Source organism: Notechis scutatus, chromosome 6 (genome assembly GCF_049901735.1).
Source record: "Notechis scutatus isolate UNSWTSFEM ecotype Mainland chromosome 6, rNotScu1.2, whole genome shotgun sequence".
NCBI lineage: Eukaryota > Metazoa > Chordata > Lepidosauria > Squamata > Elapidae > Notechis > Notechis scutatus.
The window spans coordinates 74509523-74523669 of NC_142014.1; the positions used below are offsets into that span (position 1 = coordinate 74509523).

The 14147-nt window shown below is 40.1% G+C and overlaps 1 protein-coding gene across 2 annotated transcripts in view; it reads right to left on the reverse strand.

Annotated features, from left to right (window-relative positions):
- The window catches only part of PROSER2 (proline and serine rich 2), a 32930-nt gene extending 19525 nt beyond the window's left edge, over positions 1–13405 (reverse strand). Inside the window, exon 1 of one of the 2 annotated variants that reach the window (XM_087968828.1) lies at positions 13234–13405. The gene's annotated coding sequence lies outside the window, so the exon portion shown is untranslated. Of the gene's footprint in view, positions 1–11218; positions 11617–13233 lie in introns of those variants that run through there. The other variant, XM_087968827.1, reaches the window with a different exon arrangement.
- Positions 13406–14147: the final 742 nt, after the last annotated feature.

The following is a 14147-nucleotide window of genomic DNA, read 5'->3' on the forward strand; positions in this document are numbered from 1 at the left end:
GGAAATGTGGACAACCTGCAATTTTAGCACTTCCTGGTGGCTTTGAAATGAGCTGGAATGACATTTCCAAGAATTCCCAGGGAGTTTTGGAATTCTGGGAGTTGTGAGTACCAACACATCTGAAGAAGTAGCTGTTTGGGAAAGGTTGAACTGCCTTATTAGTTGTATGATATCTTCCAGCTACTCTCCATAGTTAACGTAGGTTTCTTTCTCCATTGAAATATATTTCAAGAATGTCTTCTTTGCAGCTAGAGATGCAAATATATATATATATATATATATACACACAATATACATATATATATATATATATATATATATATATATATACACATACACACATATATATACATATATATATATATATATATATATATATATATATATATATATATATATATATATATATATATATATACACACACACATATACATACATACATATACATATACATATATATATATATATATATATATATATATATATATATATATATATATACACATACACACATATACATACATATATATATATATACACACACACATATACATACATACATATACATACATAATATATATATATATATATATATATATATATATATATATATATATATATATATATATACACACACACATACACACACACACACACACACACACACACACACACACAAGAATTTCTAAAATGCATTCCTGCGAAGGATAGATAACAAAACGCCTATAGAAAAAAAATGGTCTATCAAGAGATGGTGATGCCAAGTTTCTTCAAATGATGATGACTTTTAATTCCTAGCATTTTTCCCTGCTTACTTTACTGGTTGAAGGTTCCACCCTGCTAAGATTTCCTAGAAGCAGATCAATATTTGAAACTGCCCTTCCTACCGAAGCTCCAGAAACACAGAATCAAAGGCCTCCTTGATTGGATGGTTGGTCCAAAGCACCACTGAAGAACTGATTCCAGGAGAGGATGGGTGTCCAAAATTCCCCTGTATTTTGAAGGTGAATGGTAGGTGGTTCAAAGGACTTTTGAAACACCTTGATGCACAATGCAGATGGGCAATGGACAGTTCACTGCTTCAAAGAACTGTATTTTTAAGGGATTATATTCTGAGCCTATCTCAGAAGGACTAGCCAAGCTGAGTTTGGAAGTTAAGCAAGGTCGGCCTTGGCTAATAAATGGACGGGAGACCACCATGAATGGCTGGCTTGGCAAGGTAAGTGAGAACAACATCATCCAAGAAAGACTTGGCAAAAAAATCATTATTAATTTGCTGCCAAGAAAACTGCAGGGATGTGTTTACCGAATGACCAGGAGTCAAAATAAAGTTTACTGTTTAACTATACCAGGAAATCTCCAAAGTTGGCAACTTTATGACTTCTTGGACTTCAACTCCAGAATTCCTCCTCTGCCAGCTTTTCCCATGGAATGACTTGCTGAAGAATTCTGGGAACTGAAGTCCACAAGTCTTAAAATTGCCCAGTTTGGAGAACCCTGAGCTATGCAATGCCAAACAGTCCTTTGTTACTAATTGTTTATCAATCAATAAATAGGGCCGAAGGGGAAAGACTGGCTCAAGGTCATCCACCTGGGCCTTAAGCAGGATGAGAAAGTAGATCTCCTTGCACATAGTTTAGCACCTTACCACCCTGGTTCATGGGCTGAGACAGAAGCACTGGTCTAAAATACCCCACTGAGACCTTCTAGCGCCGTGTTTTTCAAATTTGGCAACTTGAATATGTGTGGAGTTCAACTCCCAGGATTCTAGGGGTTTATTTTACTTAATTCACTTAATTGACTGACTTAGTAACAGAAATTTTGGAGTCCATTGAGGCCGTAAGTCGAGAACTACCTAAAGGCCACTGCACAAATTGCAGAAATCCAACATATTTTAATAAATGCAAGACCCAAGAGGAAGCTCCTAGGAATCCAATCCGTAATAAATTGTTTTTCATCAGACAGAAGCTCAGGAAAGTGTTTTCGTTAGAAAACACAGGGTGAAACAAGGTGGAACAAGGTGAAATTATATGATTTGAAATCTGTACTAAAACACCACCCTACAGAATTTTTTTTCCCCAAGATGATGCAGAGTTGCACAACAGGCCACAATCTAAAACACCATTATCAATCTTGCTTTCCAGAAAAAACTTACTTGGTTGCCTCCTTTAACTATTAGAGAGGAAAAAGCACTGTTAAAAAAAAGAAATTAGGGGAGAATGACAAACCGAAGGGATTGTTATCAGGGGACAATCTTCCCCTCCCATTTTGCAAATAGAAGGTTATCTCCAAATAGGATACTTGCACAATAAAAGCACCTGGAAGCACCTAACTTCTGGAGGATGATGTACCTATCTGACACACAATCCTGCAGCTAAAGTTCAAACTTCAAGTGCCCTTTCCCATACGTTTTAGGAAGGGGTTAAAATGATTGCACACAATTTAAATACTGCCTTGTAATGCATTTCACAAATAAGAAAGTTCATGAATGAAAGACATTGCACCTAGATTGATTCAGAGTGAGATAACATCTGCTGGTCCCTCCTTAAGTCAAATATTATTGTCTGCAATTGTGCAAATGCAAGAGAAGAGACAGCTTTCTTTAGGAATTGCTGATGGAGTTAATGCAACCTTCACTGCCTGATCCTGAATCCCTTTCTCCCTATCAAACCTGGCTCTTCTTATCGTACATTACACAAGATTTTGCAGTCAGCGACTCCGAGACAAATTTTAAAAAATGGGCCGACACATTTTAAGTAATGTGTAATTTTAAGTACTTTTTAAAAAAACAGCTTGCTGAATAAGTCATAATAGGCTGAATTCATACATTGGGCTAAATTATAAGCAAGATGATTAGACTTACACAAAATCTTAGGACTAATTGAATAAATTACATGAAGAAAGACTTATGACCATAACTGAAGTTGCTAATATAATCGTAAGTCATGTCAATCATTAATCAGGTCTCCCTGTGATCATGTTCAATTTTGTGATCTTTTCTGTAGCAGTCATTAAGCAAACACCATGGCTGTTAAAGATAATCTATTTTCCCCAATTTTGGGCACGCTTTCCCAAAACTGGAAGTAAACTCCAGAAACCAACGAAAAGCCCAAAAATTGTGGTCATATAACGCAGGACACTGCAAACCACTGTAAATCCAAGCCAGTTGCCAAATGCCCAAAACGGAGGAAGTTCATGAGAACTTCAAAAATGGGTTAGAAATAATTCTGGAGAAATCTTTTGTAACTCTGAACTGTTGCTAAGTAACTGGTTATTAAGTGTGGACTACTGGTATATCTTACTGTAATCGATACACACACACACACACACACACACACATCATCAGGCTTCTGTATAGTCATTCATATATATATCCAAACCATTTGAATGCCAAATAGGAAATGAAAGAAAATGCCAACAGATTTACAGCATACAAAATAATGGAGTTGGAAGAGGTCTTGAAAGTTTTCTAGTCCAACCTCCTTACTCAGGAAGGAGACCTTATACCATTCCAGACAAAAGGCTGTCCAACCTCCTTTTACAAACCTCCAGTGATGGAGCACCCATAACTTCTGGAATCAAGTTGTTCCACTGGTTAATTGTTCTCACTGTCAGGAAATTTCTCCTTAGTTCTAGATTGCTTCTCTCCTTGATTGGTTTCCATCCATTGCTTCTTGTCCTGCCTTCATGTGCTTTGGAAAACAGGTTGACCCCCTCCTCTTTGTGGTAGCCCCTGAGATATTGGAACACTGCTATCATGTCACCCATAGTCCTTCTTTTGATTAAACTAGACATACCTAATTCCTGCAACTGTTCCTCATATGTTTCAGCCTCCAGTCCCCTAATCATCACTGATGCTCTTCTCTGCACGCTTTCTAGAATCTCAACATCTTTTTATATCGTGGCAACCAAAACTCGATGCAGTATTCCAAGTGTGGCCTTACCAAGGTATTATAAAGAGCTACTAAACTTTTGCGTGATCTTGATTCCATCTCTCTATTAAAGCAGCCTATGACAGTATTGGCTTTTTTGGCAGTTGCAGCACACCACTGGCTCATATTTAAGTGATTGTTCACTACTGGTTTTTGTCACCCCCCAAAATGCATGACTTTGTTTATTTATCCATCAGGTGTCAATCTGAGGTTGTATTTATTTTTTTAAAGCCACCTCTTCATTTTGCAGAAGCAGTGGTGCTTTTCAATCATTTTAGAATCTTATTAGCAAGGCTGGGAAAAATAATTCCTGGATATTTAACCTCACTTTTAGGAAAGGGGTGGAAAAAGCAAAGCAAAGGGGTTAAATTCTTGGCACCTCAATTTTTCCTAGCCCTACCTTACAAACTCTTTCCTGAATCAGCACAGTGACTTACTGTTATATCCTCTCTTCTGTTATAAAGCTACCACTGTAAAAGCAAAATTATATATCAGATTGGGAGTTGCCAGAATTTTTTTTAATGTCTGCAAACCTACACCAACCCAGTACTAAAGGCCAGAAAGCAAACATATTTCTGGAAATACACAAGAAGGGTTGTACCCTGGCTTTGAATTCATGCAACTCCCTTCATACATAGTTAGAAAATAATAGGTATGGTAAGCCAACATACTTCGAAAACCAAAAAGAATTCTCTATCAAATGGTAATGCAGAAATAAAGAATGACCCTCAAAAACCCAAAACAGCATTGCTGAGGAAAGAAATGCATGATTTTTAAAGAAGGAGCAGAGTGAGTGAATGAGAGAAAAACAGAAACAAAAGATAAGAAAGAAGGAACAGGGGAAAAAAACCAAGAGAAAACAATTTCCTGCAAGCAGCTGATACAATAATGTGTGGCTCACAAGAAGCTCAGAGGATAATAAATCAAATAACATTCTAATGATAAATGTGTTAGTATTTACATATAATATCTTTCAATAGTTGTACAGTATAATTATAAAAAAATAAGAAAAAAAATCAAAACAGAGTTCAATATTGATTTTTGATTTCTAACCTTCTTTTTATCAAGTAACTTTCATCTTACTTTTTGTGTTCCTTCTTACACCCTTTTAATCCCCAAATTCATTCATTCATTCATTCATTCATTCATTCATTCATTCATTCGTTCGTTCTCTGTCTTTATTATTTTTAAAAATAACTCAAGGCAGCCAACATCTCTAACAAGCCTTCCTCCACCCAAAATTCTAAAATAATCAATTTAGCCTTTTTTTTCTTTCAGCAAAAAATCCATATAATCCATCCGGTCTTTTTAAAAATTATTTATCATTTTTCCTGACCAAACTGATCATCTCCATGAGTTCCATCAATGCTACAATCCATTCTTTCTGACTGTTTCTTCATTCTTCCATCTTTATGCATACGATAAATTTTACTGTCATTCCCCTAATAATAATTCTGTCATTATCTCAATGCCTGTTGCTAGTATTTCCAATAATTTTCATGGCCTTTTCCTTTACCAGAATTAAGTTTCAAAAACACCAGCCTAGAAAAAACCCCAAACCAGTCATTTATGGACAGAACAAAAAATTGGCTGTATTTTGGCAAAGCCAAAAATATTTTAAGGATAGAAATTGGATTTGGTTTCCAATGAAAAAATAAAATTGTGCTCTTACTCGCTAGGGTTAGAACATCTTTACACGGAGTTGAGATGAGTTAAATACTACAAGGAGTAGTAACCAGCCAGGAGAAAATTGTAACCCTTCACTTTCCTTAGTGCCCCATAGCAGGTTAAATTCGATAATTTAATAATTTAAATTTATTTAGAGTGGTCACAATGTCTGGAATACTCTTACCCACTCTGTAGTTTCTTCCCAAACCCCAAAAAAACTTTAACCTTAGACTCGGTCTTACTATTGACCTCTACCCCTTTCCTAAGAGGTCTGTAGGGGGCGTGTATAAGCGCACCAACATGCTCTACTGGCCCCTGTCCTATTGTTTCTTTTATTTTTCTTTTTTATTTTTCTTATATGTACCTATTCTCTATGTATTCACAACTATGTATATACTTACACTTATTATCTTGTAAACAATTGAAAAATCAAATAAAATAAATAAATAAATAAATAAACCATGGTTTTAAGGGTGGTATCTTTTTCTCTAAATAGAGGTTACAGATAATCCTTGAGTTATGACCGTAATGGAGCCCCTAAGTCATAACAGTCCTAAAACAGTCCTAAAAACCGATTTTAGGATTTTTTTGTTGCAGTCGTTAAGCAAATACTACAGTTGTAAAGTGAACACCATGGTGGTTAAGCCAATGCTGCAGTCACTAAGCAAATCCATCGTTTGCGATGGCACAGTGTTGATGAAAACCGGAAGTAAGTGTCAGTTTTTGGCAAAGCCAGCATAAACGTGGTCAGGTGATTGCAGGACACCACAAATGGCCACAAATGCACACATGTGCAGAGAGGAATAAAATCTTGTTATGCGAGTTGTACAAAGGAGCAATTGCCTCAGAGGACGGCTGTTTTACTTCTGAGTCAAAAAAAAAAAAATTCCTTGCTTGTGCAAATGTGTAACTACACCCCAGAGTTTCAGTTAGTAAAAACAGGCAAAGTTGTACTTTTTACAAGGACTGATGTGAGCTGGTTTGCCTGTTTTCAAACAACACTACTATCCAAAAGGACACACATTCCTCTCGTGTGATAAATTAAAAAAAACTTGTGGTTATCCTTCTCTACCAACTGCAATTCGAATATCGTGGTTTAATATATATATTTTTTCATCAACCGAGGGAAAACACATTCCCCCAAAGTATCCTCAGTCTAGAATGGGTAAACATTAACTAAATAGATGCAAACAACCCACACATCAAATATCACATACCAAGAGAGGTAGTGTGGACTAAGTTGATGGATCAGGCCTAGAGCCATTTTAGTGCAGCGTCTTAATTCAGTCCTTCTCAACCTTGGCAACTTTTAAGATGTGTGGACTTCAACTCCCAGAATTCCTCAGCCAGTCTTGCTTTGCCAAGATTGAGAAACCATGGTTTACTTAATCAAAAAGGTCAACCAGTTGCCTGGAAGGTGTCCAGAAACAGAAGATATAGCCCTTCCTCATTCTCGTTCTCACACAATCTAGGGCAGGGGTGTCAAACTCAATTTCGTTGAAGTGCCACATAAGGATTGTATTTGACCTGGGCGGGGGGGGGGGGGGGCATGACCAGGGTGGCCACAGCCAGCTTAACAATACTTGTGTCGGCAGCACCTGTGGTGGCTCGAGTGCTTTGCCAGTGAAAACGGGCTCCCGAGCTCCGTTTTCGGCTGTGATGGCCTCCTGCCAGCGAAAACGGAGCTCGGGAGGGCCACAAGCAGCTTTCCTGAACTCCGTTTTCGTGGCAGAGGCACCGCAGGCTGGTCCTTCACTATTTCCAGGGCAGCCCCACAGGCCAGATCTAAGCACCCCATGGGCCGAATGCAGCCCCTAGGCCTTTGAGTTTGACACCCCTGATGTAGGGTGATAGCCTGAGGTGTCCAACCTTGGAACTTTTAAGATTGTGGACTTCAACTCCCAGAATTCCCCAGCCAGCATGTCCACAATTCCATAATCCTCAGGTCTTAAAGTTGCTGAAGTTGGACGCCCCTGAGAGTAATAGCTGTCCACAGATGTCTAATGGAAATCTTAGCGACAATAAATAAATTAATAAGGAGACACATCACAACATTGTGATACAACCCTGCCTCTCCCTATTTGCCTCCTGACATAGGATGTGAGTCTCTTATGGTTTGTGTGGTGAACTTGTCACCATCTTCCCATCCTTCCACCCCATGATCCAATCCGATCTCTTTTAAACCTTCTGAGTCAGTAGCTATTATGGTGTCTGGTGGCCATGAATTCCACAGGGGAACAATAAGCACTCTGAGGGACATTTCTTCAAGATGAGGAACCCTGAAGGGCGAATCTAGGCCTGGACCTTCTGAAACGCAAGTCATACATATAGCAATAGCGCTTTAGACTTATATACCGCTTTACAGTGGCTTACAGCTCTCTAAGCAGTTTTACAGAGTCAGCATATTTCCCCCAATAATCTGGGTCCTCATTTTACCCAACTCAGAAGCATGGAAGGCTGTGTCAACCTTGAGTCTGGTGGGATTTGAACAGCCGATAGTCAGCAGAAGTGGCCTGTAGTACGGCATTCTAACCACTGCACCACTGAAGCTCAATATTCATTTGCTCACCCCCCAGGAACAGAGCCACGAGGGCCTACCACCAAGGACCACCAATCTTCCCTCAATCCCATCAGATCTTAAACAGAATCTGGATTACCTTGCAGCTAGGATTAGTGAAAAGATTGTAAAAATCAAAGGTGAGAACCATCTCATCTGGAATCATTCTATTCCAGGCAGTTCTCGACTTTCAACCATTTGTTCAGCAACTGTCCAGCGTTACTAAAGACACTGAAAAAAGGTGACTTACGACTGGTCCGTCCCTTATTGTCAGCCTTGGAAGCCATATTTTACTTGGAAGCTTTGAGGCTGCCACATTCAGTGCCTGGGAATTTGGGAGGAGGGATTTCATAGTGGGGTAGAAGACTAGACATAACATTCTTTTTTAGAAGTCAAGGACAAGTCACTCTGCACCTGGAGAGTCTGGAGGAATGGCTCCAGTTGAGACGACGTTGGATTGAGCCATGGGATGGATTGGTGGGTGCAGGGGATGGATTTTGAATTTCTATTGGGGAAGGGAAAACTTGGAACTTTCAGGTTCGGGTTTTCCCAGATGCGCCAGTATGATTTCTCTAATAAATTCTTACTTGGATGAACTTTGTTTCTGAGTGCTGGATGGAAATGGGGAGTTTGGCTGGAACGCTGACACTTATGACCTTTGCCGCGTTTGCTACGGTTGCAGGGTCGAAATTCGGGTGCTCGCATTTACAAGGGTGATGGCATCCCAGAGTCACGGGATTGCCATTGTGACCTTCCCTAACCAGCAAAGCCGGTTAACCTAACCAGCAAAGCCGACGGAGGAAGGTGGATTTTCTCCACGGCCACAGAATCAGTGGTGGGATTCAAATTTTTTTACTACCGGTTCTGTGGGCGTGGCTTGGTGGGCATGGCAGGGGTAGGATAGTGCAAAATCTCCATTCCCTCCCCACCCCACTAACCTGCTTTCCAGCTCCGTTCTCCTGTGCAGGGCAACAAAAGAAGACCCAGCCGATCAGCTGGGACTCAGGAGGCAGAAAATAGATGGAGACAGGGCCAGTCTCCGCTACCGGTTCTCCAGAACTGGTCAGAACCTGCTGAATACCACCTCTGCACAGGATTCACTTAAAAACTACAGTGATTTGCTCAACTGCCGTAGCGGTAAAATCGGGCACGGCTCATTTAACAGCTGCCTTGCTTAGCAACGGAAATTTCAATCCTAACTGTAGTCGTGTTGAGGACAACCTGAGGCGTACTGGAAAGGCCCAATCGAGCAATATATGATTGGAAATTTCACTTGGTCCTTCTTCGGCTGGTTAAAAAAATAACTGTGGGTGAGTGAGCACGATCTGCTCAGAGAAGAAGACGAATAACCAAGATTGCAAAAAGACCAAGAACAAAACACACGGAAATGTCATTTTTATGTAGCTCTCTTTCCTACGTGGTCAGCCTTCGACTTTGCTGTTTGAGCCACCAGTAAAATCAATAAAGAAATGCTTGTTTTGACCGAACAGAAGGCAAAATTGAACAAATCTAGTTTCTTTGTCTATCAATGCAAACTCCCCTGCGGGAAGGAACCAATGAAGGACTGGCGAACGAAATTTCTAAAAAAGGAATTATTAGTTTTTAAAAAAATGTTATTATATAAATAGCAATGTGAATCCCAGCTGGCAGATCTTTAGCCGGTGTTGGCCTTCATATGAATTGAGTTCTTCTGAAGAAACAACAACAACAACAACAACAACAACAACTGAACAGTTCCTAGGTCCTTGGTTAGGATTCGAGCTACCAACCAGCCCCAAAGGCTGTGAATCTCACTAAAGATTAACCAATAACAATAATAACAATAACAACAACAATAATAACAATAATAATCTAGGACTAAATTTGCACCTAATACCGGTGGGAGTTTGATAATCCAAGCCCTAACCAAGGGTTAAGAACGGCTCAGATAGTGTCTGAGAATATAGGTAGTTCCTAGCAATGGTGGGGTTTTTTGGGGGTAAAATTAGAGTGTTCAAGTCCTGTAAATTCAACATTTCTAAATATTGAAGAAGTTCTTTAAGTATTGCTAAGAAGACTCCAATCACAATTGAATTGTTATTATTTTGAATGTATAAGTTGTCCAACCACCGATTCGTTGTAAAGTTTGGAGACTTTATCTCCATAATAATCTTTATGCCCCAATATAATTCTGCACATTTTAAACAGGTGCCATTAAATTATTATTGTCATTGTTGTTCTATTATTCCTAAGAGGGCTCCAATCACACAACTGACTTATTATTGTTTTGAATTTATTAGCTGTCCAAATCCAGTGGACTCCACATTTTAAAGGAGTGTCATTAAACTACTATTGTCGTTGTTGTGATATTACTCCTAAACTGAACGGTCTGCTATTGGAACATACAGCTGAGCTTCCAGACTCTGTATATACTGTATATGCTAAAAGAGAGCCAGAGAAGGGAGTGAAAAAAGGAGGCAGCTGGTTAAAATAATGAATTCATTGACAAGAGGCTACTTCATCCAATTCTATCCTCACTGTCACGGATCATGTCTAAAAACCGAAGGACGGAGTAAACACCACGCAGTCAAGAACCGGATCATGAAAAGCAAGAGATACGGTGGGTTATCAGCTCTTTTGACACCCACGCGGGATAAGGAAAAGGGAAATGTAAACACCCAGCAAACGGAAGAAAAGAGCAACAGGGCAAAGGTTCCGCCCGCGGGGCTAACTTGTACCTCAAGACAAGTTACTAGTCCTCAAGGGTAGCACCCGTCCCTAAACCCACGGAAGCCTCCGATGCGCCGCAAACTGCAACCGTTTAGAAACCCTAAGTCCCCCCCCTCCCAAAAAAAACGCCTTTCGGGGGAAGGATCGCGGCTCAAAGAAGTTGGGGATCGCGTGGTTCCTCGCCCCCCCGCCTGCCCTCACAGAGGATCCAGCGCAAGATCAGGATCGAGGAGGCGCCTTCCGCGGGAAGACGCCCTTCAAGCGAAGCGGTGGTGTACCTTTTCCTCCCGTTCAGCTTCACCCGGAGCGCTTGCCATAGCTTACCTGAGGGCGGGGGGAAACAAATCTCACCTGGTTCGCTGCCGCACAGGTGGGAATAAGTTGACTCGCGTGGAAGAAAAACCTTCGGAGTCCCGGAGCAATGAGAGAGGGGAAAGGTGCGGGGAGGTATCGCGCGGGACGCCGGAACGGGTCGACGGCTCCCTGGGCGAACAGGTGAGAATAAGCCAGCAGGTAAAAGCGACGCCTGGGCAGGTATAAACGCCGCGTCTCTCTCGCGCGCTCTCTCCGCCTGGTCTGGCCGGGACGGGGCGGGACTCCTACAGAAGCTCTCCACGCCCCTCACCCCGCGGTCATCCCGCCCACTGGGCAGCCTTTTGCCTCGCAGCTCCATCGGGCTGGTCAAGATTGCGGAGAGTACTACAGACAGTCCTCGACTTACAGCCATTCGTTTAGGGGCCGTTTGTAGTGAGACACCGACCCCCCCCCCCCATACACACTTCACGGTCTGTTTCTGTTGCTCCCCCCTGGGAGGAGGTTTCCAAGTATTTCTAGCAGGACTTCCCAATTCTGTAAAAGCTTTGTTCCCTATGTGCCATCCATCCGGTAAACTCACAGGATTCGTATCTCTTGCCATGTACATGTATGCTAGACTGTGTTGTTTCTCTGGGTCATATAATATATGTGGGTGCATGTATGTATGTATGTATGTATGTATGTATGTATGTATGTATGTATGTAATTATTCAGTCATGTTCGTGTAGTATATATTGGAGAGCTTTGAAAGCTGTACGCAACGAAATTTCATTTTAATGTATGCCGATTAGTGTACATTCAAAGTGACAATAAAGTTTATTCTATTCTGTAGAATATTTGTAGCTCAAGATTGAATTATAGAGTCCTTGGTGCTGTCCAAGCTTGTTTTCTTGCAGACCTTTCATGACCCAAATAGGTAACATCATCAGTGCTGGAAGGGGATTCTATTCTGTTCCATTCCATTCCATTCCATATTCTGTATTCTATATTCTGTTCTATTCCCTTCCCTTCCATATTCTATTCTATTCTATTCTATTCTATTCTATTCTATTCTATTCTATTCTATTCTATTCTATTCTATTCATTCCATTCCATTCCATTCCATTCATATTCTATTCTATTCTATTCTATTCTATTCTATTCTATTCTATTCTATTCTATTATTTCTATTCTTCATTCCATATTCTATTCTATTCTATTCTATTCTATTCTATTCTATTCTATTCTATTCTCCATTCCATTCCATATTCTATTCTATTCTATTCTATTCTATTCTATTCTATTATTTCTATTCTTCATTCCATATTCTATTCTATTCTATTCTATTCTATTCTATTCTATTCTATTCTATTCTATTCTATTCTATTCCATTCCATTCCATTCCATTCCATTCCATTCCATTATTCTATTCTATTCTATTCTATTCTATTCTATTCTATTCTATTCTATTCCATTCCATTCCATTCATTATTCACTCCATTCCATTCCATATTCTATTCTATTCTATTCTATTCTATTCTATTCTATTCTATTCTATTCTATTCTATTCTATTCTATTATTTCTATTCTTCATTCCATATTCTATTCTATTCTATTCTATTCTATTCTATTCTATTCTATTCTATTCTTCATTCCATATTCTATTCTATTCTATTCTATTCTATTCTATTCTATTCTATTCTATTCTATTCTATTCTATTCTATTCTATTCTATTCTATTTCTATTCTTCATTCCATATTCTATTCTATTCTATTCTGTTCTGTTCTGTTCTGTTCTATTCTATTCTATTCTATTCTATTCTATTCACACTGAAAAAAATGACTCGTAACCGTTTTTCCCACTGGAGATCCTTGCAGCACCCCCACGTCACGTGAACGAAATTTGGAGGCTTGGCTACTGGCATGTCTTTGGTGACGGTTTGCAGCGTTCTCCCGCAGGGTGCTGTCATCGCCTTTTCTGACCTTCCGACAAGCGAAGTGGATGGGGAGGTCAGGTTCACTTAACCAGGGTGTTACTCACTTGACCACTTGCAATGATTCACTTAACAAACCTGGCAAGGACGGCTGTAAAGTGGGGCAAAATTCGACTCTCTTGCTTGGCGATGGAAGTTTTGGGCTCAAGGGTTGTCGTACGTTGAGGAGTTTCTGCAGTTTTGTTGCTGTCGTTCTGTTACTGTGGTTTCGTCCCCGCTGGTCAAGGTGCTAGATTTGAACCAACGTCGCCTATGGGACATTTAGAATAGAATGAACTGGAAGGGATCTTGGAGAACGGGCAAACACCACCTCTGACTGGCCCCGCCCCCCTCTATTCTCTGCCTCCTGAGTCCCAGCTGATCGGCTGGGTCTTCTTTGGTTGCCCTGCCCAGGAGAATGGAGCTGGAAAGCAGGTTAGTGGGGTATGGAGGGAATGGGGATTTTGCAGTAACCTTCTCCCAGGAGGGAGGAGGGAATGGAGATTTTACAGTATCCTTCCCTTGCTATGTCCACAAAGCCACGCCCACCAAGCCACATCGCCCACCAAGCCACGCCCACAGAACCGGTACTAAAAAAAATTGAAACCCACCACTGCAGCAAACTGATCCAAGTTTGCTGTCTATCATGTTTCTTTTAAACTTATATTGGACATAAATACTTGGAGCACATTTATACAGTTGTGCAAATAAAGGATTTGGTTTTGAAATCTTCAAAAAAATAATAATAATAATTTCAAATTTAAACAGATTTAAAACAGGAACAACTCCTCTCCTGTCTGATATTAAGGCTTAGGATGAAGAGTCACTTCTCATGGGACGGATAGCTTAATTTGATTAATTAAGAAATAAAATGTTCTATGACATTTCTAGCATAGACAGAATGCCAGTCCTTGGGTTACCACGTATGACCGTTGAAGGCAGGAGAACAAAAAATAAATAAATCATGCTTTCATGAACTGAGAATGTATTAAACACCTGATTGTGGTGTGCAA